We start from the raw sequence: 26,590 nt of genomic DNA on the forward strand, positions 1-26,590 counted from the left end.
TTGCGCATCGTAACTGTTAACCGTTTCTTAGTGAAGGAAAAGTCCTGTGACCCTAAAAGTTCTGGGAAGCTGCCTTAATAAAGCTCTCAAATTCATGCATATTGCATATCAACACCCTAAAGTTCTAGGCTTTTCCCCCTGTTTGATCCAGATGGTTTTTCAACTTTGGTTGACTGAAGAATCTTTTTGTTTTTTCCATAAAACCTAAGCACAATACGGAGGAAAGAGCATGGACTTTAACTTGTGAGGTAGCTTCGGGTATCGCTCAACCCTAAAGGACTTTTAAAACGGTCTTCATTAGCCCCCTAAACCTCACCCCTTCATTCTACATCTTGTATATATAAAATACATATTTATATGAACTTCACATACTGAATGGCGATTGCTGCCTGCCCTATAGTGCTGTCACCGAGACACCCCTTACTGTAAATGTCAAGTTGATTAAACTTTCATTTGAAAAACTAGTAGAGCAAATCTGACAATGGAGATTGTACTTAGCTTGCGGTTGAAGCTGCTGCATAAACCCCAGGGGGCAGATCTATGATCTTCAGGCCAAAATAAAAAATCTGTTTGGCTAAGATGCTTAAGCCCTTCTCTTGTGATGAGAGGACCAAAAGCTCAGCTGCAAGCGGCTTTTGGAGTGCCAGAATAAGGCTGGTGAAGGCAGGCGAATGAGAACGTTTCTATGACCACACAACACCAATACTGGATTGGAACCAAGCCTGTGTGGATGTGGACTGTGTTTAGAGGCAAACAGTGATCCCAGAAAACACTACACAGAGTACAAGATGAGTCATCGTCACTACACAAAAGCTGAGATCATTTGTGAAATCAAAGTGGTAAGAGCTTGGGTAATAACTAGGAAATGACTGATTTTCCACTGGAGACATTTTCTTAATTATTTTAGGGTACTACAGGCAATTTTAACACCTTTCGAGGCTGTCATTTTGATCCACTTAGAATAATAGCAACTTCCCTATGCATATTTGACAATGCATAAATTAACTCCTTCCTTAGGATATATGTTTTCCACAATTATTACCAAGTATTTCTCTGTGTGTCTTACCCTGTTTTACTAAAGTTATGCTGTCTGAGAACAGCAGTGATATTGAATCTATTCGGTATGCCCTTTGAACTCCCAATCCAGTATTTAACACACAATTAATATATGGGGGGGGGAGTTAAATGAGTCACTTATCTCATTAGATTCAATGCACAGTCAACATTTTGTATAAAAAGAATTATTTTTTCTTCTATACTTGAAGAAATTAAAAATTTAAACTCCTCTTTCATTTGGAGAAGTGATGCCAGCCACACACTAAGCCCGTACTTATTTAGTTCTCTTGACTTAATGTGATTCCTTAAAGAATTAAAACATGTGGGTGGATTCGTTGGAAAGTGAAAAAGAAAAGCCAGGCAGAGGAGAGAAAGCGCATTTGAGCCTGATATTCATTAAGTGTTCTGTTTGGAGTGCCTCTTGCATTTTTCACCATCAAAGTGCTTCTATAGCCAAAGCCGAGTTCTTTCTTGCTGGCCATCTATTTTCCTCTTCACTGTGCTTGACCGTGCGGTGGTCATGATTCTCTGCAAGTGCTTGGTCATCAACGTCTCATGTTTAAAAAAAATGCTACTATGGAAAAAGACCTTCAGGTTCTGCTTAACATGCGCCAGAATTGTTTAACGAATGAATGAAAAAAAAAAAACCTTACTTTTATGTGGTTTATTGAATGTCAAAACATTACCATAACCCAAACTATTTACTTTTGCTTAATTTGTTTATTTTCTCATCCAGCAAGTAGTATACAATCACATAATAGCTGTGAGATAGTAGATAATAATTATTCAAAGGAAATCAGTCGTAGTCCTTGTGACTCAGAGTATCACAGCCCAGGGAAATGACAGTTTTTGAAAAGAGTGTAAAAAAGTTGTTGTGCATCGACAAACATGGGAAGGAGCAATTGCAGTACAGGGCCCTTTAATCCTCACAACTATTCCATTGACAGAAACTGTTGGCTCATCCAGATCCTCGAAGGCGAGTGGATCACCCAGAGACCCTCTGTGGTTGGGTCTTTTCACTTGCAGGGGATATCCGCTTTGTCAACCCCACATCCTGTTATAACTCAGCCCAAGGACAAGAGTTGTAAAGCCCCGACTGTTGCACTGTTTGTCAGACAGTGAGAAGGGGAGGACATAAGAACTGAAGAACTGGGATCGATCTAAGATGGCGACCATGGAACCGGAAACCACCGCTACTACTAATCCCCCACCTGCGCAAGAGGAAAAAACAGAATTTAACCAGGAGGCTGCCAGCCCGCAGCACTATAGTAAGCACCCTCTACAGAACAGGTGGGCACTCTGCAGTTTTAAAAATGATAAAAGGAGCAGTCAGGGTTCCCTGCCCTGTGGGCAGTCCAAGGTCTTCCCCCCTCCATCCAGGTCTAGGAAGGTGAGCATTCAAACCGGCTAGGCTCCCACAAAGCCAGTACATACAGTAGGGTCAAAACTCAGTGCCATTGTCCTTGGCTTCTCAGCAGCCCTCATTGTCCACCATATTCAGAGAGTCCGGTTTTATCCCATGCTTATTCAGTCCCAGTCCAGCTGGCCTTGGTGAGCTCCCAATAGATCAGTTCCACTGTCACAGTGGGTAGAGAGGGAGGAAGAGGGGAGTGGAGGGTGGGGAGTGGGGGGAGGGGGAGGGGAAAGGGAGGCGGGGAGGTGGAAATTTTTAATAAAAAAATTTAATAAAAAAATGATAAAAGGAAAACTTGGCAAGCAAACCTTCGATTGATCTCTTAAGTTCGATGCTGTTGAAGATTTTTAGGCTCTATATAACCATATCCAGTTGCTAGTAATTTAATGCCTGGCTGTGCTACTCACTTTTTAAGGATGGTATTGCACCTATGTGGGACGATGAGAAGAACAAACAGGGAGGATGACAGCTAATTACATTGAACAAACAGTGTAGATGAAATGACCTTGATCGCTTTTGGCTAGAGACTGGCTGTGCCTTCTTGGGGAATCTTTGGGTGACTGCAGCGACGATGGATGCAGAGCTGTTGTTAATGTCAGAACTGTAGTTGATAAGATAGCAATACGAAGTCCTGAACGTGAAAACAGACGCAGTCACACATATAGGGAGGATATACAAGGAAAGGTTAGGAGTTCCTTCAAAGACGGAGATTGGTTATCAATCCCACACAAACACAGCTACAAGGAGCCACTCCGCCACTAAAAATAGGTTTGTTGTTTAAGAAGACACCTGAGTGTTCTCACAGGGGACTGTGTCACACAATTGAGAGGGGAAGCTGAACCAAAGCCTCATCAAAGAGGAGTGGACTGCACTGAAGTTTGATTCCATCTAAATGTTGCTAAAATAAGAGAAGGCAGGGTGGTGGTGGCACATGTCTTTAATCCCAGCACTTGGGAGGCAGAGGTAGGCGGATCTATGTGAGTTTGAGGCCAGCCTGGTCTACAAGAGTTAGTTCCAGGACAGGCTTCAAAACTACAGAGAAACCCTGTCTCGAAAAACCAAAATATATATGAAGTCTCATTTGCTTTTGTCTTTTATCTCTGTCTTCATTTCTCCCCCTGCCCCCCCACACAATTTTTGCTAGCGTGTCCACTATCCCAATCAAAGAATTATAGTATGTGCCACCACAGAAATGACAAATGTGTCCCTGGCCCACATTATAACAGCTGGTTAGAATCACCATGATACATACCTTTTGCCTTTCCACAGTATTCGAAAAGAACTCGCATTTCTGTTACCTTAGCCGGAAAAGACCTGTTTCTGTTCCACTCCGTGCAGGAGCGTGTTTTGCTGGTGAGAGTCTGACTACAGTTTTCCAGCAACTTCTGTTCCTTTCACAGTGTTCTCCTTGCCGGCTTCTTGCTGATTGATGGCTGCTAGAGTTGAATTTATTTGCTTCCCTCCTTGATAACATTAGTAATTCTGACTTCCACTTTTCATTTGTTTTGCTTTTGTCTTTTTTCTCATGTAACATTGGTGAAGGATCTAGGAATATGATAGAAAGGTGGAATAAATATTAAATTTGTGCATTCTTTGTTACTTTTTTGGTTTGTTTTATAACTACAAAGCTTTGTTACAAATTTGTGCATTTCATTCAAATCAGTTGTCTATGTCTGTGTGATCCCTAAACATAACTGAGGACGATACAAATGTTCCACCATAATTATGTTCCTAACTAGAATTAGTTTGTCTGCTTTTGTATCTTTATGCTGTACTTTAACACTTTGTATTACTTAGGTTATTTTGTTCTGGCTACAAATGGCTCAAGTAGAAAAGAGGTCCCATTCATATTAAGAGAGCATCCAAAACTGCAGATAAAATGTGTACAGAGAATTGTGTTTTAGACAACTGGTTTGTGCTTTACTTCTCCATCTCTGAGAAGGAATCTGCACTTCCCATTGTAAGGCATAGTGTCTTGTGTCTTCATAGTGTCTTCCCCGTGCACAGCTTAAGTTTGGAGAGGTAGTTTACTATTATGTTTATTACAATTCTTAATAAATTGAATATTTAGTATCAGATATGTAATCAAACTGATGTGGTTATCTTTTTTTTAAGACACAATTTCTCAGTTTTAGATTAAATAATGTATGTTGAATTGTTAAAATTCATGAGAATTGGGATTTTGGTGTATCACCATTTGATAGGAACAGTGGCTATAAAATCAATTGTTGTGTTGAGATGTTTTTACTTAAAGACCAGAAAACTAGTATAAGGAGAGGATAGGGGAACATGTGTTAGGAATCTTAGTGTTATTATCTGAATGAAACAGAATAAACAAGGAAGAAGAAGAAGAAGAGGAGGAGGAGGAGGAGGAGGAGGAAGAGGACTGAGTGGGGGTGGATCCGAAAATAAAGTTGTTAATTTTGGCAATAACAAAAACATCCTTTTTTTTTTTTTTTGCTTTCCTCAGATGAGAAGCCTTCTGGAAAAGTATTCTTCCTACCCCATGGTTCCCAGTCACACCCAGGTTCAATCAGGATGGGGTAAACCATTAAAGCAGTGGATGCGAACCCCAGACAGATACTGTAAAATCCAGTCTTGAAAGTGTTCAAATGCTCTTTACTTATTTGTGGGTTCCCTGCTCAGAAAACCTTACTTGGAAAGCCAAAAACCTTCATCGACTACAGGTTTAGTAACATTTAAAATACTTTGCGACACGACATTTTATACAAACACTAATACGAATAAAAATATTTACCATTTTCAACTCACTTTTCCTTCTCTCTGCATTTCTTTAATAAATAATGCATAAAGGTGAAAGCTCAAATTTTTCTAATTTTTATTATTTCTTGGGCCTGGTAGAAACAGAGAGTTTGCCTAACTGAAATGGCCTTGGTGTTGTATAAGTTCACACTGGCTTTATTTGGTCCCGAAAGTGCCCAGAGCAGTAGCTGTCGGTCTATGGCAAATATTGTATTACACAACAAATGAGCAGACATAATTTCCATGCTGACGAATGAGCAGAACCTACCTAGGTCACTGCAAGTGCTGGTTCTCACGCTGAATGTCTTCAAACTGTGACTTCGTACATATAAAGGCAAAACAAACAGAAAGAGAAACGATACTGAAGCCAAGTGTTATCATATGAAACTTGGACTTCACAGAAGTGGTGATGGAAAAGCCCTAAACCTCTAAATCCTAATTGCTAAATGTATCCTAATTCGCAGCAAGAAAGTCATTATTTGCTTTTCTGGTGTGTAGACATGCATTGAGCTTTGTTAAGGAATTCTAATGCGACCCACTCATGAAAATTAGCCATATACTACTGTGTAGAATCTACTTAATTCAAAGAAAACAGGTTGAAATAATGTTTATGAAATACAAAAGCAAAAATTATTGTGCTTGCTCAACATAAGTGAATTGGAAACATGAATACAACTCACTGAATTTCAAAAATGGTCAAAATGTTTAATTAACCCAACTTTAATGGAAAGAGATTTTGGTTACGACTAGGCCTAGGCCCTCTTTGCCAGTTCAGGGGTTGGGTCCATTTACCAACCGATGCCACCTCTGGTTTCGCACCAGCGCTGTTGCTGCAGTCAAACCAGTATAATCCATGCCTTGCCAGGTCAAGGAGCAGAAATTGTGAAAAAATGTAAAAAAGCAAAAAACCCACCCTGGATTGGGTACCGAAAAGCTGCTCTGTTTTCACTTCAACATGCAAACGTGTTTAACACTCTTCAGTAAATATAAACAAGGGTGTGCTGACTCTGTCAGCTCCCTAATCCTGCTTCTGCATCCAGCGGCGGTCTCTGTGTATTGGTTGCTGGGGCTGCCACAGCAAAACACTACAGGCAGGGTGGCTTTCAAAACATACTTACTTCCTCCTAATTCTGGAGGACGAAGTCTGAGATCGAGGTGTCATCCATGTTTGTGTTCTCTGTCTTTCTCTGGTGGCTGGTAGAGTGTTTCATCCTGTTCTGTCCTCACAAGGCCACCCTTTTCCTATCCATGTAGACCTCGGGGATACTGGATTAGAAACCACTTCACCAAACTCTTTCAAACTCACTTATTTCATTTTATACGCGTGCATGTGTGTGTATGCTCATGTGGGTGTGTATGCATGTTTGTGTGTGTGCATGTATGTATGTTTCCCCATGTGTGTGGCAGCCAGAGGACAGCTTCAAACACCATCCCTTGCATACCACCCACTTTTATTTTTAGAGACAGGGTCTCTCAGGCCTAGGGTTCACCGAGTATGCGAGGCTGGCTGCCTGGCCAGCACGTGTCCATCCATCCCTGCCTCCGCAGCCCTGGAATTGCAGGCACATACCACACCCAGCTTTTCATGTGGCTTCTGGGGTTGAGCCTCAGGTCCTCATCCTTACAAGTCAAACCCTTGCTGACCGAGCCATCACCCCAGCCTGCCATTTGTTACTTTATATATCTATCTCAATACAGCCCCATTCTGAAGGACAGAAGGCTGGGATCTCCATTAGCAATTTGGGGAAGGGTATGATTTTGCCTATAACACACTCATTTTAGAACATCCTCCTTGCAGGCAAAGATAGAGAAGCCAGGGCTTCATGGTCAATGTCCTGGACCTGGTGGTTCAACGAAGTCATCAAAGGCCCCGGTTCTTCCCATCAGACATCTGCTTTTATCTTTACATTTATAGCTCCCTCGTCACATAGTAGCAACTTTACCTCCAGAAATGAAGGCCTTTCCAAATTGTGCTTAGAACAGAAAAGGAGGAAGGCTTTTCCTCATATACAGATTTCCTAAAGGAAGATAAACTCTTTTCTTGACATCCCTGACCAAGATCGTTTTTGACTTATTAGCCAGTATTATGATTTATTAGTCACATGGCTACTCCTGGGTCAACCACTTGAAAGGGGCAGCATAGTTCTCATGATCCCCCCAGACCAGTCACGATTTATATCCCAGAGTCATGTATATTGCCCTTGCCTCCAAATCAAGGTTCTGTTAACAAAGAAGAAAAAGGAGACCATGTGACTGAAGTGTGTACAAACCATTGATATCTGTCACTGCCCCAAATAGTCACTAAACAACTAGAGAGACAGTTCGGCATTGAGACCATTTGATGGACAATAGACAGTGGTTCCTCTGCAATCAGGTACAGGTGAAGCCAAATAAACATGGGGTCCAGGCCCCCAAAAGACTATGACATTGGATGGCTGTTACTGCAGGATATTCTGTTTATTGAAGCCAGCTAATGGCAGGTTATGTGTGGTTAATTTTAACCCAAAATTATGAAAGCTTGAGAGCATTCTTGGCAATGGGTATTAAAACCTAACCTCCTACAGTGAGAAGGCAAGCCTAGGGTGGAATCAAGCTTGGGGCTGCATTAAAAGGTCCATCATTATTCAGAGAAAGCTAAATGCTGAGCCCCAGAAAGTCTTCTATAGCAAGGCCAGGGCACTAGACAGGGATGCATCACAACCCCAGCCTCTGAGAATGTGTGATGTCCTTGGCAGGTCAAACTTCATTTGGTTCACCGGGCCTGCAGAAGTGGTCCATCCCTCACTGGGGGAGGAAGAAGCTCCGTACTCCTTTACCTTGCCTTGCAGTCCTTACAAACATGCAGGGGCCAGTTGTATTGGAAACATTTTAGGGGTACAGTCACCAGGGTCATGCCACAGTATCTCCTTCAAAGTACAAGACAATTACATATTGTTCAGCCTTCTGTCTCTCCAGCTCCAGCTGACCTGACTCCATTTTCTGGCCTTTGTGAACACCTCCCCCCCCCCACACATGTACACACACATTAATAAGTTATAAGATAAATATCTTTTCCCTAAGATCCATAAAAAAATGCTTAGAGATCTGGAAGTAACAAATGCAGTGATCTTTTTTTGCTTATATTCCTCTCAACCGCCCCCCAGAATCTCCAAAAAGCTTCACATCTAGATTTGAAAGTTTAGAGGAACCAGCAAGATGTAGGAAAGAAAGATCCATTTTTATGTTAAATAAAATTAAAATAAGACAAATAGCTCCTCTCCATATCCTTATATGTATATATGAATACATATGCTAAAAGAAGAATATAGCTTTATTTTATATGCCCTCATTGTTAAAATAAGAAAGGTAGAACCAGACATGGTGGTGTACACCTTTAGCAGAGGCAGGTGGATCTCTGTGAGTTTGAGGCGATCCTGGTCAAAATAGTAAGTTCCAGGCCAGGCAATGTTACATAATGAGTCCCCACCTCAAAAATAAATAACCACGTGTATATATTAAAAGATGGGACTTTGTCTAAAATGAAGGCAAATAAATGAGAATGGAACTCCTGTGATGAATTCGGCAAACTGGAATGTTGCAGAATAATTCTCCAACTGCAACATTAGTGTTGTGAGACTTTTCCTGGGGAGACGATGTCTTAGCTTCTTTTACGATTGGTGTGATGAAATACACCAACCAAAGCAACTTAGGAGAGACAGGGTTTATTTTAGGTGTTTGACAGGTTATAGTCCATCATTGTGGGAGAAACGACAGCAATAGGGAGGGACTTGGAGCAACTAGTGCATTCCTAGCTAACACTTATGCCTTATATTAGCCCATTTCTGTTAATTTGTGTATCACCACGAAGCCGTAGGTTTCTGGCATCTTTCTTCTTCAGCAGCTACATGGTGTTGCTTTGGCTCTGCTTCTTTCTTCTTCTGTCTCTGCTTGAATTTCCCACTGTGCTATATTCTGCCCTGTCATAGGTCAAACCAGCTTCTTTACCAATGGTAATAAAACATATTCACAGCACACAGAGGGAAATCCCACATCATCTCCCCTTTTCTGTCTAAATAAAAAGAAAGGTTTTAACTTTAACATAATAAAATTGCACTTAAGCCATTGGCCAAACAGTGCTGTAATTAGTATAGCTTTGTGTGATTATTAGGGTCTGGGTGGCCATAAAACGAAAAAGCAGTCTCCCATTACAAGGCCTGAAGGGTCTCACAACTCCTGTGAGCTTCCTCATCTTATGGACGTCTCCACACCTTCTCTCAAAGACATGGGTCAAGCTGAAGGAATCACAGCAAACAGTTGGATACCCCATCAAACATACAACATTTTTTAATTGTTGAGATGTCATTTGCCATCTGCATATGGCACTACAGATATTTCAAAGTGTACAGTAATAACAAATGCTATAAAAAATAAGGAAAGCTTCACATATTAAACACAAGGACAGTTGTAAGGTCCAAATAAAACTACATTATCCCATTTTTAAAGATTAAAAAAAAATAAATGTGTGTGTGCAGATGACTACCAGTGTTCACGAAGGCCATGAAGCTGAAGTTGGAGGGGATTGTGAGTGACCTGGGTCCTGAATTCAGGTTCTCTCATGAGCTGTACATGCTGTTATCCTCTGAGCTATCTCTGCAGTTCCTTTGTCTCTGTTTGAGAATTCACTTTGGTATTCTTTATTCAGAAAGCCTGTTAAATAGGCTCTTGAAACAGGCATTAAAGGGGAACCGATCAGCTGCTTGATTGTAAGTATAGAGTACAGCAAGAAAGGAGCAAGTCCTAAGGATCAGCTCCAGATTTGATGACTACCCGGCTGGAAGAACTAACAAACATCAGCATATAATTGTACTCATGGCTGCGACCTATTGCTAAAAACACAAAAGCAAACAGACAAAACCAAAATCAGCAAAGGGAAAATGGCACAGGGGAAAAAGTGTGGGTAGAGGCACAGACATCAAAGAACTTTCCTAGCTGACATGGGACTTGATTCTTTCAGCAATAAGGGGTAACAACAGGTGGGGAGTGTTGCCCACCAGGGGAATCATCAGAACCTCCACGCCCAAGTTCACATAGGGGGCTTGTCATGCCTTCAGCCTACACATATCAAAATTCCAGACCCTGAGAAAAACGAGGCTAATCGGTACAAACGATGTCGTGTCCGTGGGTCTGTTGTAAACTTGCATATCCCTCGGGCTCTCATCCGAGCACCAACCCTGCACCTGGTTTGGTATTGTGGTATCTTCTGAATTAGCCCCACTCCTGGAAATGACACGTGAGGGATCCCAACTATGTCCCCGAAAAGATTCCAATTGTCCTTGTCATTTTGTCCCTATATTTACTGCGATAGCATCTAGTCTGTTAAGTACATGGAGGCTGCTTTCTTTCCACCATCTTCCCCCTTCTCCCCAACAGAGCAGCACCAGTCATCAGCTGGGAGATGGGGCACAGCAGGTGGTTTGCAAAGTGATGGCGCACTCTCATGGCTGCAAGGAACTTCCACCCCAGACATTGGCCTCATCTGCGGAGTTGCCTAAAGGAGAAGTGTTGATCTGGGTGCTGTGTAGGTTCTAATGTTGGCCCGAAACCTCTGCCTCGTTATTTGATTCCTAGGCCTGACCACTAGGCAACTTTATCCAGAACATAAGCCTTTTATTTTCAGAGAAATGAGAAACCCCTCCTGTTTCATACCTGGACACTAGAATAATCGATAACACCTTCAACTACCCCTGAGTTCACTTGATTAAGCTTTCTTTCATTTTTTTAAAAAAAATATTTATTTATTTATTTATTATGTATACAGTATTCTACCTGTGTATGCCTGCAGCCTAGAAGAGGGCACCAGACCTCATTACAGATGGTTGTGAGCCACCATGTGGTTGCTGGAATTGAACTCAGGACCTTTGGAAGAGTAGGCAATGCTCTTAACCACTAAGCCATCTTTCCAGCCCCACTTTCTTCCATCTTTAAGGTTCATTTCACTGTTCTGAGGCTAACCCTCTATTTACTGTTCTGCGAACAGCCTCTGACTGGAGCAGATAGCACTTCCGACCCAGTCCTCTCCTTTGGTCTTCTTGAGTGACCACAGGTGGGCCACCCGAATGCCACACATTGCTTTGCCAAATACGACCATTGGAACCTGACAGCATGAAGAAGACCCCAGAGTTTCTTATAGAGAACTTCCAATTTACTGTGTCAGTCAACACAGTAAATATTTCATTTGACACCAGGCTTACGGATTTCCTTTCTGAAATCAGCCCGGGGAAAGCTGCAGCCACAGGGATGGGATCTTTTGCTGTTTGAGCCCTGGGGAGCCTCCCATACCTCTGTGTGTTGTTTCTAGCTCTCTTTTTCTCACCACAGCATTATCTGTTATGATAGGAAAGGCTCTCCTTCTTTCTGTCATATATTATTTTAAACAAATGAGCAGGCATCGTCTATTACTTTGTAGATTTCTGGAACCACAGGTTGCAGAGAAGCCACTGTGAGCAGTCCCACACATCAGCAACATGTGTGTGTGTGTGTGTGTTTGTGTGTATGTGTGTGTGTATGTGCATGCGTGAGCACGCGAGTTGGCAGAGGTAAGAGATACCCTGGCAGAAACAGCCCCAAGGTCCCACCACTTTGACAATACAGCCACTAATTTGTTCTTCCCCCTTTCTTTCAATGCCACAACCCTCCTTTTCTCTCTCAGCCCCTTCCCTAAAGAAGAGGGCTGTGTCCCCACAAAATCCACATACTTAATAAGACATGCTAGTTTCCCTGTTTTCGTGGCTGTTGTTTGTTTGTTTGTTTGTTTTGTGCCAACTAAGTGGCTCTGATCTGATATGGATGATTTTCCCCTGTTCATATCCTCATCTCTTAAATGTTCTTTTCCTTTCCATCCTTCAAGCCAGATCTGGTAATACTATGTCCTGCACAACATTTTGACTGGTTCCCTACTGTCCTCAAAATAAGCCGGGGCCTTAGTCTGACTCCCACAACTGTCTGCAGCAAAGCAGTCCCCTTCCCCCTTAGCTGTGTTTGCTTGATTTGATGGATTTTATCCTTATCCCACACTTGATTTGTTCCTTTAGCAATTTTTGTTTCATCTATTTTAGATCAAGTAGTTGCCTAATGGATAGTTAAAAGGGGAAAAGAAAAGGAAGGTGGAGAAGAGTGAGGGAGAGTGGGAGGGAGGGAGAAGAGTCACAAGAAAAAGAAGTAGAAAGTACACGGGGGGCTGTGTGACTCTTATATTTCTGCGTCCAAGGTGCCCTCTGATACAGAGTAGGACTTGGTACAGAGACCAACTTGGTCTGTTATTTGTAGAAAATGAACAAACTACACAGATACAAACCACGGGGCTTTCCCTAAAGACAAAAAAAAAAAAAAAAAAAAAAAAAAAAAAAAACATCTTGTGGAAGGTTGAGATATACAAATGCCAGAGAAATAGTTTTTTAAATGCTCAACATCCTTAGCTGCCAGGGAAATGCAAATTAAAACTACTCTTAAATTTTATATTATAAAACTAATAAATGACAGAGCATGCTGGCAAGGATTTAAGGATAGAATACTTCCTCATTGCTGATAGGAATGTAAACGGGTACAACCACTATAAAAATTAACGTAGATATTCCTCAAGAAGCTGAGACTTGGTCCAGCAATTAACACTCTTGGACCTGTACTCAAGGGACTCTACAGCCTACTATAGAGTTACTTGCATATCCATGTTCACTGTTGCTCTATTCAGAATAGCCAGAAATTGGGAACAGCCTAGATGCCCATCAATTGATGAATGGATAATGAAAAGGTGGTGCATTTATATAGTAGAATATTACTCAACTGTTATGAAAAAAAAAGATATTTCAAGTAAATAGATGGAGCTTGAACCAATCACCTTGAGTGAGGTAACCCAGACCCCAAAGACAAACATCATGTTTTTCCTTCTATGAAGATGCTAGCTCTGGAGCTTGAGATATGTTTTTCAATAAAAAACCACCAACAACAGAGATTAGATAGCTAGTAAGGAAACAGGTGGTGGTAGGGAATATACCAGGGAAGGATAAATAAAATACAGTACTTTAAAGAGATGAAGGGGAAACAAGAATAAAATTATATTGAGTTGGGAATGGGAGAACACGGTAAAGGAGGGAATAGGAGGAGACACAGCTAACATTAAAGGCCTTTTGAAAAGGAACTCTACTATTCTAGAGTATGAAAGGACTTTAAATGAACTCATGCTATAACAGAGAAGATAGTGCCCCAACCAGACATCTTAGGTCACCGTGGGAGATCTCCAGTACCAAGAATACAGGAATAGGTTACATCTTGTTGAATCATTGGCTGGAGGGATCCTAAACATCACAGGCTATTGACAAGGCTATTGGTAACTCATCACATCCTGATGGTAAGACTCATTGCTGAAGACACCACTTACTTATATCATCAAACAGAGGTAAAGAAAACTGGCGCCTAACCAGAAGCTCCACCCTGAGAAAGCACTCCGCTAGAATAGAAAAGTAATCCTCAATATTATCCATCTACAAGCTGGGCAGTGGTGGTGCACACCTTTAATCCCAGCACTCGAGAGGCAGAGGCAGGCGGATCTCTGTGAGTTTGAGGCCAGCCTGGTCTACAAGAGCTAGTATCAGGACAGGCTCCAACACTACAGGAAACCTTTCTTGAAAAACCAAAAAATATTATCCATCTACAAACCCTGTGACCTATAACAGCTATATGCCTGTGATGGAGGAGGGTCATCTTTCTATCTGTTGCTTTCATTGGTTAATTAATAAAGAAACTGCTTGGCCTCTAATAGGGTAGAATTTAGATAGGTGGAGTAAACAGAACAGAATACTGGAAAAAAGAAGCCAAGTCAGTGAGTCGCCATGATTCTCCCACTTCAGACAGACACAGGTTAAGATCTTTCCTGGTAAGCCAGCTCATGGTGCTACACAAAATATTAAAAATGGGTTAAATCAATATGTAAGAGCTAGCCAATAAAAGGCTGGAAGAAATGGGCCAGGCAATGTTCAAAAGAATACAGTTTCCGTATAATTATTTCGGATATAAAGCTAGCCGTGTGAGTGGCCGGATGCCAGAAACGTAGCCTGCTGCTCCTATTACAACACGCCTGTAACATACATTGTTGCAATTGTGACACAAATATAGTGGAAGAAACCAACCACTTTCTGATTGGATTCAAGGTCCATTCCATGAGATTGAACCCACACAGGACATTGCTATAATGACCAAGAACATGAGACTGGATAGGTCATGGATCAAAAGACAACCTCTGCTATTATTCTGTTAATAGAATATAGTAATAAATAACTCCTAATGACATATTGCTATGTCCACACAAAAATGCCTCTCTCTTACCACATTAAAGAAGCTTCTTGCAGTAGATGGTGATCAGCATAGAGACCTATAACTGGCCAGTGTGTAGAGTAAGAGACTTTGGCACACTCAGTCATCAGTGGAATGAATGTCTTTATCAAACCATACTCAGGAGTTGGTGGCCAACACAGCATGAACTTCACATTTGTTTGGTTTTGTTTGTTTGTTTGTTTGTTTGTTTGCTGTTGTCTTATTGATGTATTTTTATTTTAGCTTCTCTATTTTGATTTTTGTTCTTTCTCTTTTTAAGAGAAAGGAGAAAGAACATAAAGTTGGGTGAATAAAGAGGAGCTGGGAGAAGTTGTAGGTGGGGAAATATGATCAAAACATATTGCTTGAAAAAATTTAACTAAAAAAGCTCATAAAACCAACAAATAAAAAGAATGAAAAATTACAAGGCTACTTCCATTTTCAGAGCCTTGCAAAGCTTCCCACTGCTCTCTCAATATAGACCCAACTTCCAAACTTGCAGACTTCTCATGCTACCTGGATGTCATTTGTACCTTGACCTGTAATGTCCCCTAACTAGACCTTCTGCACCTGTGACGACCTGACCTCCTTCCCTTTACCCCTCTATCTCCCAGTTCAAGGACTCCATGAAATCCTCTCAGGCTCTCTTAGTGTTCTTCATTCTTCCTTCTGTTATGGTTTGGAGATAAAATGTTCCCTACAGGGTCCTGTGTTTGAAAACTTGTTTCCTGGCTGGTGACACTGTTTTTAGAGGCGGTGAAATTTTTAAGAGCTTGGGACTTGTGGAGGAAGCAGGTCATTGGGGTTAGAGTTAGCGGGGATGAAGACTTATAGCCCAGCTGTGTTTCCTGATTCACCAAAATGCAAATGTTCAGTCTCACATTCCTGAAGGTGCAGCCCAGAGCTGCCATGCCTTTCTCACCACAGTTGACTGGGCCTTCAAACTGTAAACCAAAACAAACCCTTTCTTCCAATAAACCTGGAGGTGTTTTTTTGTCAGGTATTTGAGACCAAAAAAAAAAAAAAAAAGAATGCAATTAAATTCCTTTCCCTCGCCCTCAGACCAGAAGTTCTACAATGGTGCGGTCTCTGGGGGTTTTCTCATGACTCAGTCTCTGGTGTCATGCAAGAGGTCTGGTATTTAAGATTTACATAACATGTTTTGAATGAATAAATGAAAGAACACGGAGGACAGACTTCAAGAGAGTTCTGTTAGTTCCTTTGCCCTGCCCAACATACCTGTTTGTGATTTCGATAAAATCATAAAGATATTCTTATCACAGTTACAGAGGTTAAAACAAGCATGAAAGCCTGAACTCTGGGAAAGTAAAAACAGATCTGAAAGCTCTTAAATAATAAACCATTGACAGAATAAAAAACAAAATGTAATCATAATACTTACAGAACCACGCAGTGGATTGTTTAAGTTGTTTTTAAAATGCAGTATCAGAGAGACAACTTGCTGATAGACCACTTGGAAGCTGCCAGGGAATCGTGGGAAGGGTGCACAATTGCCTGAATTAACAAGCTGTAGTCTGGCACCACGTTAGGCTGAGTTAAAAAGTGAGAGAGAACATTGATTGCCTCCCTTGTCTGATGAGATCATAGCTGCTAGACAGCATTGAACAGCATTAGCAGGGTGGAGGACTGCCTCACAAACACAAAATTCCTCCTTATCTTCTGCTCTCTCTCATCTTTACTCATGCTATTTCCTTCAATATTTCCTTCCCATTCCGCTTGGGAAAAGTCCTTTACATCTTTTGAGACTTGGAGATTAAATTTAAAACACAAGAGCAGAAAGATAGACTACTTAGTCTGAAGATGTAGTGCCTCTGTCGTGGTTACTACTGCTGTGATGAAACACCATGACCAAAGACACTTGCAGAGGAAGGGGCTTATCCACTTATGCTTCTGCATCGCAGTTACTGTCAATGGAAGCCAGCACAGGTCCTCAGGCGTGGCAGAGACCTGGAGGCAGGCGCTGATGCAGAAGCCATAGAGAAATGCTGCTTACTGTCTTGGTCCTCATGACTTCTTCAATCTGCTTTTTTTATAGCACCCAAGACCACCAGCCCAAGGATGGCACCACCCTCAAAACGCTGGGTCCTTCCCAACAAATCACTCATTAAGAAATCACTAATTAAAGCCCGGCGGTGGTGACTCACGCCTTTAATCCCAGCACTCAGGAGGCAGAGGCAGGTGGATCTCTGTGAGTTCGAGGCCAGCCTGGTCTACAAGAGCTAGTTCCAGGACAGGAACCAAAAGCTACGGAGAAACTCTGTCTCGAAAATCCAAAAAACAAAAAAACAAACAAGAAATCACTAATTAAAACAATGCCCCATAGGCTTGCCCTACATCTGGATCTTACTGAGGCATTTTCTCAATTAAGGCTCTCTTCTCTTTGGTGCCTCTAGCTTGTGACAAGTTGACATAAAACTAGCCAGTACATGTGACAGCAGATTACATGTAGCCCTATAGTATAATAACCCATCTTTCTAAAGTACACACTGCAGTTTGTCACAGATTGTTCTATTACCCATATTGCATAAATTATTAGCCCCATGTTGAAGATGAGCAAAATAGGTGCATTGTCAACATACCTAGTAAGTAGTGGCATGAAGGTCTAACTTGCGCTCTCGAGCTATTCTTAAGTAGGCCTCGTGTGGAGACCACACCTCATTCAATAGAGATTGGTTAAAATTTCACCTATGGGCAAATGACTAGTCTTTCCATGTGGCTCTTAGTTGGGTTTCTATTGCTATGATAAAGACCATGACCAAAAGCAGGTTGGGGAGGAAAAAGTTGACTTCAGTTTAGAGGTTAAGGTCCATCATAGAGGACTCAAGGGATCTGGGGGCAGGAGCTGAAGCAGAAGTCATGAAGGAATGTTGCTTTATTATATAAAAACCCAGGACCTTGTATAAACCACCCAGGGGTAGTGCTGCCCACAGTGGGCTGGAACCTCCCACATCAATCATCAATCAAGAAAATTCCCCAAGGACTTGCTCACAGGCCAGTCCACTGGGTACATTTTCTCAACCAAAGTTTATTCTCAGATGACCCTGGTTTGAGTCAAGCTGACAAAAAAAAAAAAAGAAAGAAAGAAAGAAAGAAAGAAAGAAAGAAAGAAAGAAAGAAAAAGCCTATCCAGAAGGCTCCAAATCTAGATTCAAGATCCATGAATAAAAAAAATAAAAGGAAAAAGTTGGCTTATGAACTATATAAACATGTTCTGAAAGAGAAAATGTATGAAATTACTTTATCCAAGACAGTAAAAGTTCTTGAGGTAGCCCCAAACTGCAGTTCTATCTCCATCTTTTAGAAATATGTGGAGTTCACCGCTGGGTTTTGAGGGATGGGGGCTACATCACCATCAGCTTTCCCTTCATTTCTAAGCTGGTAGCCCTCAGCCAGTTGCTGCTGATAGGAATTGCTCTTGCTGGAATGTGGTGTGGCATCCTAGAGCCTTATTCCAAAACCAGCCAACTCCTTGTCTTTCTTGGGGTTCAGTTCAATCCTTAGTTGCCACTACTATGCAACTTGACTTGACCAGCGAAACACTGGTGAGCATAGCTTACATGGTCTTGACATGCATTTGTTCAGGTTGGCTCAGCTCTGAAGCTTCTGTCTTCTCCCATGGAGTTGTGAATAGAACTCAAGGGTCAGCACATGGGGAGCCCTGAACCTGCCACCCAGCCTGAACTCAAGACCTGCTAATCCCAGTTTATATCATCTCAGCCTTATTTGACCCCGAAACCTACACATATGAGAAGAAGTAAGTTTATAGTAACAAAAATATGTCTCCTAAGTATAGTTGGATCTTATTTTTTGCTGTTGTTGTTTGAGCTTTTTTGTCTTTTTTTTTTCTTTCAACTCGTTGGGGGTCCAGCTCTCAGCTCAAATAAATACACAGAGACTTATTCTTATTTATGAATGCCCAGATTTAGCTTGGCTTATTTCTAGCCAGCTTTTCTCAACTTAAATTATCCCACCTATCTTTTGCCTCGGGGCTTTTACCTTTATCTCTTCTTTTTTTTTTTTTGTTTTGTTTTTGTTTTTGTTTTTTTTTTTTTTCCGAGACAGGGTTTCTCTGTGGTTTTGGAGCCTGTCCTGGAACTAGCTCTTGTAGACCAGGCTGGTCTCGAACTCCCAGAGATCCGCCTGCCTCTGCCTCCCGAGTGCTGGGATTAAAGGCGTGAGCCACCACCGCCCTGCTTACCTTTATCTCTTCTATATAACTTTCTTTCCTTCTTACTCCATGACTGATTGTGTGGATGGCCCTTGGCAGCCTCCTCTTCTCTTTCTTTTCTTACTTCCCTCTCTTCTCCTCTTTTCTTAAGCCTACATTTCTCCTTCCATTTATTCTCTCTGCCTGGCAGCCACACCTATTCCTCTCCTGCTTAACTATTGGCTGTTCAGCTCTTTATTAGACCAGTCAGGTGTTTTAGGCAGGCAAAGTAATGCAGCTTTGCAGAGTTAAACAAATGCTACATAAAAGAATGCAACACATCTTTGCATCACTAAACAAATAGTCCACCGCATAAACAAATGTAACACATCTTAAACTAATATTCTATAATACGTAAGTGCCTAGTGAAGTTCCCCATGAGCAGAGACACTCACTCCTCATGATGTTAGGTTCTTCACAAGGAGTGATTCTTCCTGCTGTCTCAGCCTTAGGATTCCACCTTGTGTGATGGCAAAGAGGGGAGTGACCAGCCACCAGTTGCAGTGCTGGACCCGTGTACACAGCAACCTAGCCTTGGATCTATGGTCCTTTAAGGAATTGCTAGGGTTATGGTGTTGCTCTAATCTGATCTTGAAACAGCAGCTTTTCAGAAGGTGAGAAAGCATTGAGTGAGTCTTTTTCTGTGGACTTCTGTGTCTGTGGCCGTACGCTATTCACTTTTTAAAACTGGTATTGAAAACCCTTTTCGTGCTATATATTTTCCCCTTTCCCAATTGCCTAATCACTCAAAAAAAAAAAACCAAAAAAAACAAACAAACAAACAAAAAAAACCAAAATTCAAAACAGAGAGGGAGGAATTCAAGACCAGCCTAATGCCATGGTGACATCCAGGCCTGGGCCGCTTCCAAAAGCCATGTCTGGGTCCATGGCCCTACTGTGTTGATGTCTGTAACTCCCGTTACTACTGAAAGTTGTGCAAATACCCAGGGTCTGGGCCATCACCTGAAGCCAGGTGGGGGTCTGAAGGTCATGCTGCAGCTGGGGCCGTACAGATCGGAGTGGCCTGTGCCGCCACAATGTGCCATGGTAAGGTCTAGACTTGTGCTGCAGCTGAGGATGGTTTCTGGGTCCATGACCTTACTGCAGCCAGGTTCTGTGTTGATGTTTGTGGCTCCTGATACCGTTGAAGGCCACGTAGATGCTATCACCTGGGGCCATGTTGGTATCTGAGGGCCACACTACCACAGGGTCCATGTTGATCTGAGTGGCCTTTGCTGACAACCTGGGGCCATGGTGACATCCAAGCCTGGACTGCTGCCAAGAACCATGTCTGGGCCCATGGTCCTACCACAGCCAGGTTCTGTATTGATGCCCATGGCCCAAATTGCCACCAAAGGCCACATGGATGCTAAGGGTCTAGGCTGCAACCAGTGGCCATGCAGGTGTTCAAGGACCATGCCACTGCCAGGGTCGTGGCTACCTGAATGACCTGTACTATCACCCAGGGCCACAGTGTAGTCTATGCCAGGGCTGCTGCCTAGGGCCATGTCTGGGTCCACGGCTCTGAAGCAGCCAGGGTCTGAGTTGATGTTCATGGCTCCTGTTAACACGAAGGGTTGTGCAGATGCCTGGAATCTAGCCAGCTACCAAAGGCCATGTTGATGTCTGAGGGTCATACTGCTGCTGGGGCCTTACTGATCTGGGTGACCTATACGGCCACCAGTCCGTGATGATGTCTGGGCCTGAGTCACTGCCATGAGTCATGTGTGGGTCTGTGGTCCTGCTGCTGCTGGGGTCTGTGTTGATATCCATGACCTGTGACAGCACAGGGGGTCATAGAAGCCATGGGTGATGAAATCAGAGGGCCATCATGCTGAGCCAGCTCCACCCTCACTGGCCCTGAGATAGCTGGCCCTGCCCCTTGCTGGACACTGCAGCAGGAGAGCTGGTCCCGTCCATCACCACAGGTGTGGGAGAACTGGTTCCTATGGCATGGGCATAGGAGAGCTAGCTCCACACCTTGCCTGATGGGGACAGGCCCAGTGGTCAGGACTGACCAACTCAGCTACCACGCAGACCCACATCCTGGGCTTTGGATTGGCCAATCCTAACATCTACTCCATCTATGACCTGCTGGAGTATGTGAAGGCACTGTCCTGAAGACCGATTGCCATAGGATCTCCATGACTCAGGGCAACCGTAGGGTATCTGAAAGGAGTTTTGGTGAGGGTCCAGTGATGATGGTGTGCCAGAGGCCTTGGACCCGACCAGTGACTCATTGTAATGAAAATTTCCAGGTGGGGCTGATGGGACAACAGGGTATAATAGATGCACTGCAGCTCCTGATGCCACCAGGACAAATGAAGAAGTGTTAAGAGAGATGAGAAAGACAGAGGAGTGAGGTGGGCTTTTGCTTGTTTGCTTGCTTTGTGTTGTTTTTATTTAATTTGGGGGAATGTAATTTCTTTTGGGGGAAGGACACTGAAGTGGCCCGGGGGCAAATATGGTGGGACGGGGAGGAGAGCGAGACTGGGGTGCATGCTGTGACATTCCCAGAGAATCAATAAAGAACTAGGTTATATACGTAAAAAAGGACAATGTTTGGCAATGGTTGTCAAACAATAAAGACTATTACAAATGTAATAACACCACCAACAGCAAAAATGACAGAAAAGGAAAGAAAGAAATGCTTTGTCCTTTGTTAGTGAACAACACTCGGCAAACCTACCTGAATATGGAGAGGGCCTCTTTCTTCCAATGTGCATAGCCCTTAGGATCCCAAGTTCTGAGACTGGCAGCTGAATCTCAGTCCTAGAAGGTTTAAGTCATATACACAAGGTCCTATCTTCAATTTCCACTACTGGAAAAAAATGACAAAGCTGTGGCTTGATATGAGGTGAATTTATTCAGGAGTTTTCACAGGAGGTAAAGCCCACTCTGCTTTTCCTTCATGGCTTCCCTGTAAGTAGAAAGGAACCTGGTGACTGGACCTGAGCTTCAAGGAACCAGAGCTGAGTATGAGGAAGACAAGGGGTGAGAACAGTGCCAAGCAGGAAGGTAACCCGAGAGCTGCCCTGAGGAGACCCCTGAGTCCTCTGTGCCGTCTCCCGCAGCAGGGTGGGGGTGGTCAGGTACTTCCAAGCCTGAGATGCTGACACCGTGCATCCACTTCTCCTAGGTAGGTGACCCTTTCATTTCTGGCTTCTAGACTACGTGAAATTCAAGGGAAGGCAGAGGTCGGGAACAATGCAACATAAGAAACATTTTGTTTACATTGGAAGGAGAATAAACAGCTACTGCCAGTACTAGAGGGATCCAACTCGATGCTTAGTAGCTCTGCTGGTCTCTGCTTTTGCTTTTGTTTGTTTTTGCTAAGGATTCAGAATACTAAGACACAGCTAAGAGACAAGAGTGCACTAACAGGACCAAAGAAAGGTTGAAGAGAAAGTTCTTGAGACAGGAGGAAGAAAGAACTCTATTTACATACAAAACACACAGAAGAGAAGTTAAAGTCAAAGCAGCCATCCTTATGGGTGTGTAGATGTGCATGTTCATGTGTGTGCACATGTGTGTACATGTGCACATGAAATTGTATGTGTGTGCATACGTGTGTGCATGCATGTCTGTGTGCACGTATGTTTGCACTGTGTGCGTGCATGTCTGTGAGTGCATGCATGTGTGTGCATGTACATGTGCGTGCGTGCATGCGTGTGTGTGTGTGTGTGTGTGTGTGCGTGTGTACCAGGAAGGTGACGTGTGTCACCTTGCAGGAACCTCACAGGAGTCCTTACTTAGCATCTCTAATGTAAAATTATAGGACTGGGCAAAGTGTTGTTAGAGAACAAGGTTTTCACTCCAAAATCAGAGAAAAGTTATATAAAACCAGACACTTAGATTTTGTAAAATGCAAATGTGAACTGATTTTAAAAACTAAATCTGAGAATTTTTATATTTCTTTTGCCTAGAGAACTAAGCATGAATTCTCTCTGTACAAGCGTCACTTGGGTGGAAAAGTTTAGGAATAGTTACATTTAAGGTACTCGGTCCCTGAGAAGATCAGTGAAACATTCCTATCCTTGTCAAATATGAGCATCCCAGGACAAAGGACAGATTGCGTGTCCCCCAACAGGGCTGATTAGATTCTGGGAGGGTGACAATCACTCCAACTGAGCCGCGATAGAGTGGTCTCCATGAGACAGAGGAAGAGACTGTGTAACTTGTGGCATCAGTACAGGGCCATCTTCTCTGTCACCCATTCATTATCCACCTGCACCCCCATTCTAGAGAGAGCGCTCGGAGAGACTTGCAAAATGAGGACAAGCCACTGCTCCTTCTGTCCTTCCCAGTCACAGCTGCCTTTTAGTCACAGGCCAACATTAGACCAAGATGGTGCACTTTGGATGGATTTATGTTCCGTGAAACCTAAAAGTTCTTTTCTTTAGGAGGATGGAAGTTGTGTCACGGGCCTGAAGATGATCTGGGGCTGGAGGTGATGGAGACCACATGTATGCAAAAGCCAGACTTTGAAAGCACAAGCATATGTGTAGAGAGAAGCAATCAAGAGAACACAGGGCCCTGCAGAGATAAAAAGAGTAACTTCCGTTTTGGAGATCTGCGTTTCATGAGGCCGGCCTTTCGATCAACCTCTTCTGCTCCTTTACCAGAAATTCCTTCCTCTGCTTCAGCTGTCCTTGCTTGCCACTCTGGTCCCCAAACAAAGGCAGAGAGGGGGTGCCCCGAGGAGAATTAGAACAGGATCAAAAACCAGCTTCGCCTGGCAGCGGGGCAAGCTTGTAATTTGTCGCCCTAGCAGACACAACTGGAGCGCGGTTAATAATTATACCAACACCGCAGGGAAACAAGGATGGACGGCCATCCTTGCCAGGTGGCGAAAAGAGGAAATTGGATAGCACTGCTCGTGTTTCCCAGGCGTGACTGGCAACGTGCGTCTATGCTGTATTATCAGGCTATCACGATATTCCTGTTGACTTGGCCTCTGCTGGGTCAGGAGCTACACCGGACTTATTTTCTACACAAAGCTAGTAGAAGAGACAGGACAGGAGATTGTGTCTCTCCAAACACAGTTTCTGTTCTTGTCACACCAGCCACTCCTCTTCCACAACAGTTTGGGCTGGAGCTAGCTGACACAGTGTCAGCATCAGCTGAGACGAGTGATCGCTGAAAGAGAAACACACGCAATCACGCTAATGCCTCAGAAAGCCACACTTCCCTATTGAATGGGACAATGGTCCTCCCTAGTTCTCTTGCCTGAAACGCCTTTTAGCCAGAAAAAAAAAAAAAAAAGCACAAAGCAACAAAATCCCTACTAGCAAGAAAAAGGAAATTGAAGCAATTTTGAGATAATTTAGGAGAAGTCCCATTTTCACTTGAGTTATTTGAGCAGCATACAGCACAAAAGACAGGGAGGTCAGAATTTTTCAGATAATTGCTTGTTTTCCTGGTCTAGCTGGTTTAAAACTCATAGGCTTTCTTTTCCAAACCTGCATTGTCCTCACCATGCTGAGTACACACCGTTTCAGGGTAGGTGCTGTGTGGCTCAAGAAAGATTCAACGGAGAAGAAAAGTTGATATTTTGATTGAGAGGAAGGTGAAAAAGTCTCTCCATTAAGGTTCTATGTGATACCAAATTTCTTTCTATGAAAATGCCAAATACAAGAGGAAGTAATTGGTTCCAAGTTCTGGATTCTTTTCCATCTCAGTTTCTTCCAGCTCCTGAGACAAGAGCAGTTATAATCATACAGTTACTAGGTATTTGGGCCTCTGTGACTTGCCAGTCATTGTGGGCAGTGTATTAGATTAAAGGGACTGGTTACTGCCAACTGTGTCTACCTGTTTATCCTTAGTATGTTGGAGACTGCCATGGTGGCGATTACAGCCTAACTCAAGGGGACAGGACTCAGACAGTTTGCTAGCTAGCTTGCCCTGATGGTCTAGCTTAAGGAGAGGTTCCTGTTGTAGGAGAGTTGCTTGTTTGTTCCCAGCTGCTCAGTACTGAAATAATCACACATAAACCATATTATTTGCAATACTGTTTGGCCAATAGCTTAAGCGTGTTTCTGGCTAACTCTTATATCCTAAACTAGCCTGTCTCTATTAATCCATTAATCCATTATCACCACTTGGCTGTGGCTCCATGGCTTCTCTCTGTCTCCTCCTCCTTTCTCCCAGCATTCAATTTAGTTTCCCCATCTAGCTCTGTTCTACCCTATCAGGCCAAGCCACATTTTTTATTAACCAATGGTATTTACAGCATACAGAGGGGAATCCGACATCACCTCCCATTTTCTGTTTAAATAAAAAGGAAGGTTTTAACCTTAACATATTAAAATTACATATAAAACAGTTATCAAGCAAAAAATACAGTTACAATATTTATATCTCCTCTTTTATCATAACAAAGGAAAACTGTAATTATAACTATCCGTTCTTTAACTCCATCAAAGACTCTAGAAGAATATAATATTACCTAAGTAAACAGGAAATACATTGTAAGCAACTTCCAAAACTCTAGAATTGACAGAGACATCTCACTAACTAGACAGTCACTTAGAGTTCTTCTATATCATTGGGGCATTCAATCTTCAGCCAACAGGCCCACAGTGTCCAGCAGACTTTTTCATGAAGCAGGAAATTTGAAGATCTGTTCTGCCTTGTAAAGTCCATCAGTTGCTTCCTTCTGTGTCCTGCAGAATGTCTGACAGACTCTTTAATGAAGCAGGAACCCCAAAAGACCACCTCATCTTTAGGTGAGTTCAGCAATTATTTCTCTGTGGGTCCTTCATGTCCAGTTCATTTAGCATAGCATCAAGTAGTCCAGGCAAGAGCAGTTTCTTGCCCAAATGGCTAACCAATGTTATAAGGAGCCTCTTTGGTGCCCATCATCCTCTTGAAGTAGCTTGGTGCTCCTAGAAGCAGATGTATCTCACTGTCATGAGAAGTCCTAAGTGCTTAAACATTTCAAATGCCATATTCTATAGTCATTGAAAGGTTTGAAGAATATACATCTCTATACATCTAGAAAAATCTAACATGACTATAAGATTGAATATTATAGATGATTTTATCTATTAACCCATATTTCTTAATTATCCATTACATTTTTTAAATGAGCTGAACAAACATAATACCTTAATGAGGATCACAACTACATATGCACAGTAAAACAAATTTGACCTTAAATTTATACTAATAAACCAAGATCCATACCAATACAAACATCTATAGCATATCCTCCTTTAAATGTAAACAAACATTTATAAACAATGTTTGGAAATTTGAACATAGTTCTCTCCCAACTGCTTCCTGCTTTTTGTGTGCAAAGTAATTTTTGGGGGTGTTCATGGCAACCTTTTGGGGGGTCTTGGTCCATCAAGTCACATTAGTCGGGAAGAAATCTGTAGGTTCTCATCTTGTGTAGAAACAAAAGAAGAACTTCTTTTCCAAAACAACAAATACTTAGAATCAAATTTTGAAGTCAAGAAATCTTTAAAACATATATGTTGGTTTCGCTTAGCAGCCCCCAGAATCAAATATCTCTCTGTAGTCAAAAAATTCAAAGAAAACACAATAATATACATAATTCAGACTCTCTGTGTACATTCCATTTTTACATGGCTTATTTTTCTTTACTCCTTGTAATCTATGACTTCTGTACTCTGTCTTTTTAAAGACTTTGTTTTACTTTTTAAAAAATGGTTTACTTCTTTTCCAACTCTCTATACTCTTTTTCTTCTCTCTCCCAAGCCTATGTACATTTATCCAACACTGTGACCCATTTAGAGGTCTTTTTCATCTGAATTTGT

General features: G+C 42.4%; 1 pseudogene; it reads left to right on the forward strand.

The window, feature by feature from the left end:
• The first annotated feature begins 2,221 nt into the window (after positions 1-2,221).
• Positions 2,222-3,251, forward strand: LOC130873822 (eukaryotic translation initiation factor 4E-like; annotated as a pseudogene).
• The last annotated feature ends 23,339 nt before the right edge of the window (positions 3,252-26,590 follow it).

This window comes from Chionomys nivalis, chromosome 4, assembly GCF_950005125.1.
Source record: "Chionomys nivalis chromosome 4, mChiNiv1.1, whole genome shotgun sequence".
Classification (NCBI taxonomy): domain Eukaryota; kingdom Metazoa; phylum Chordata; class Mammalia; order Rodentia; family Cricetidae; genus Chionomys; species Chionomys nivalis.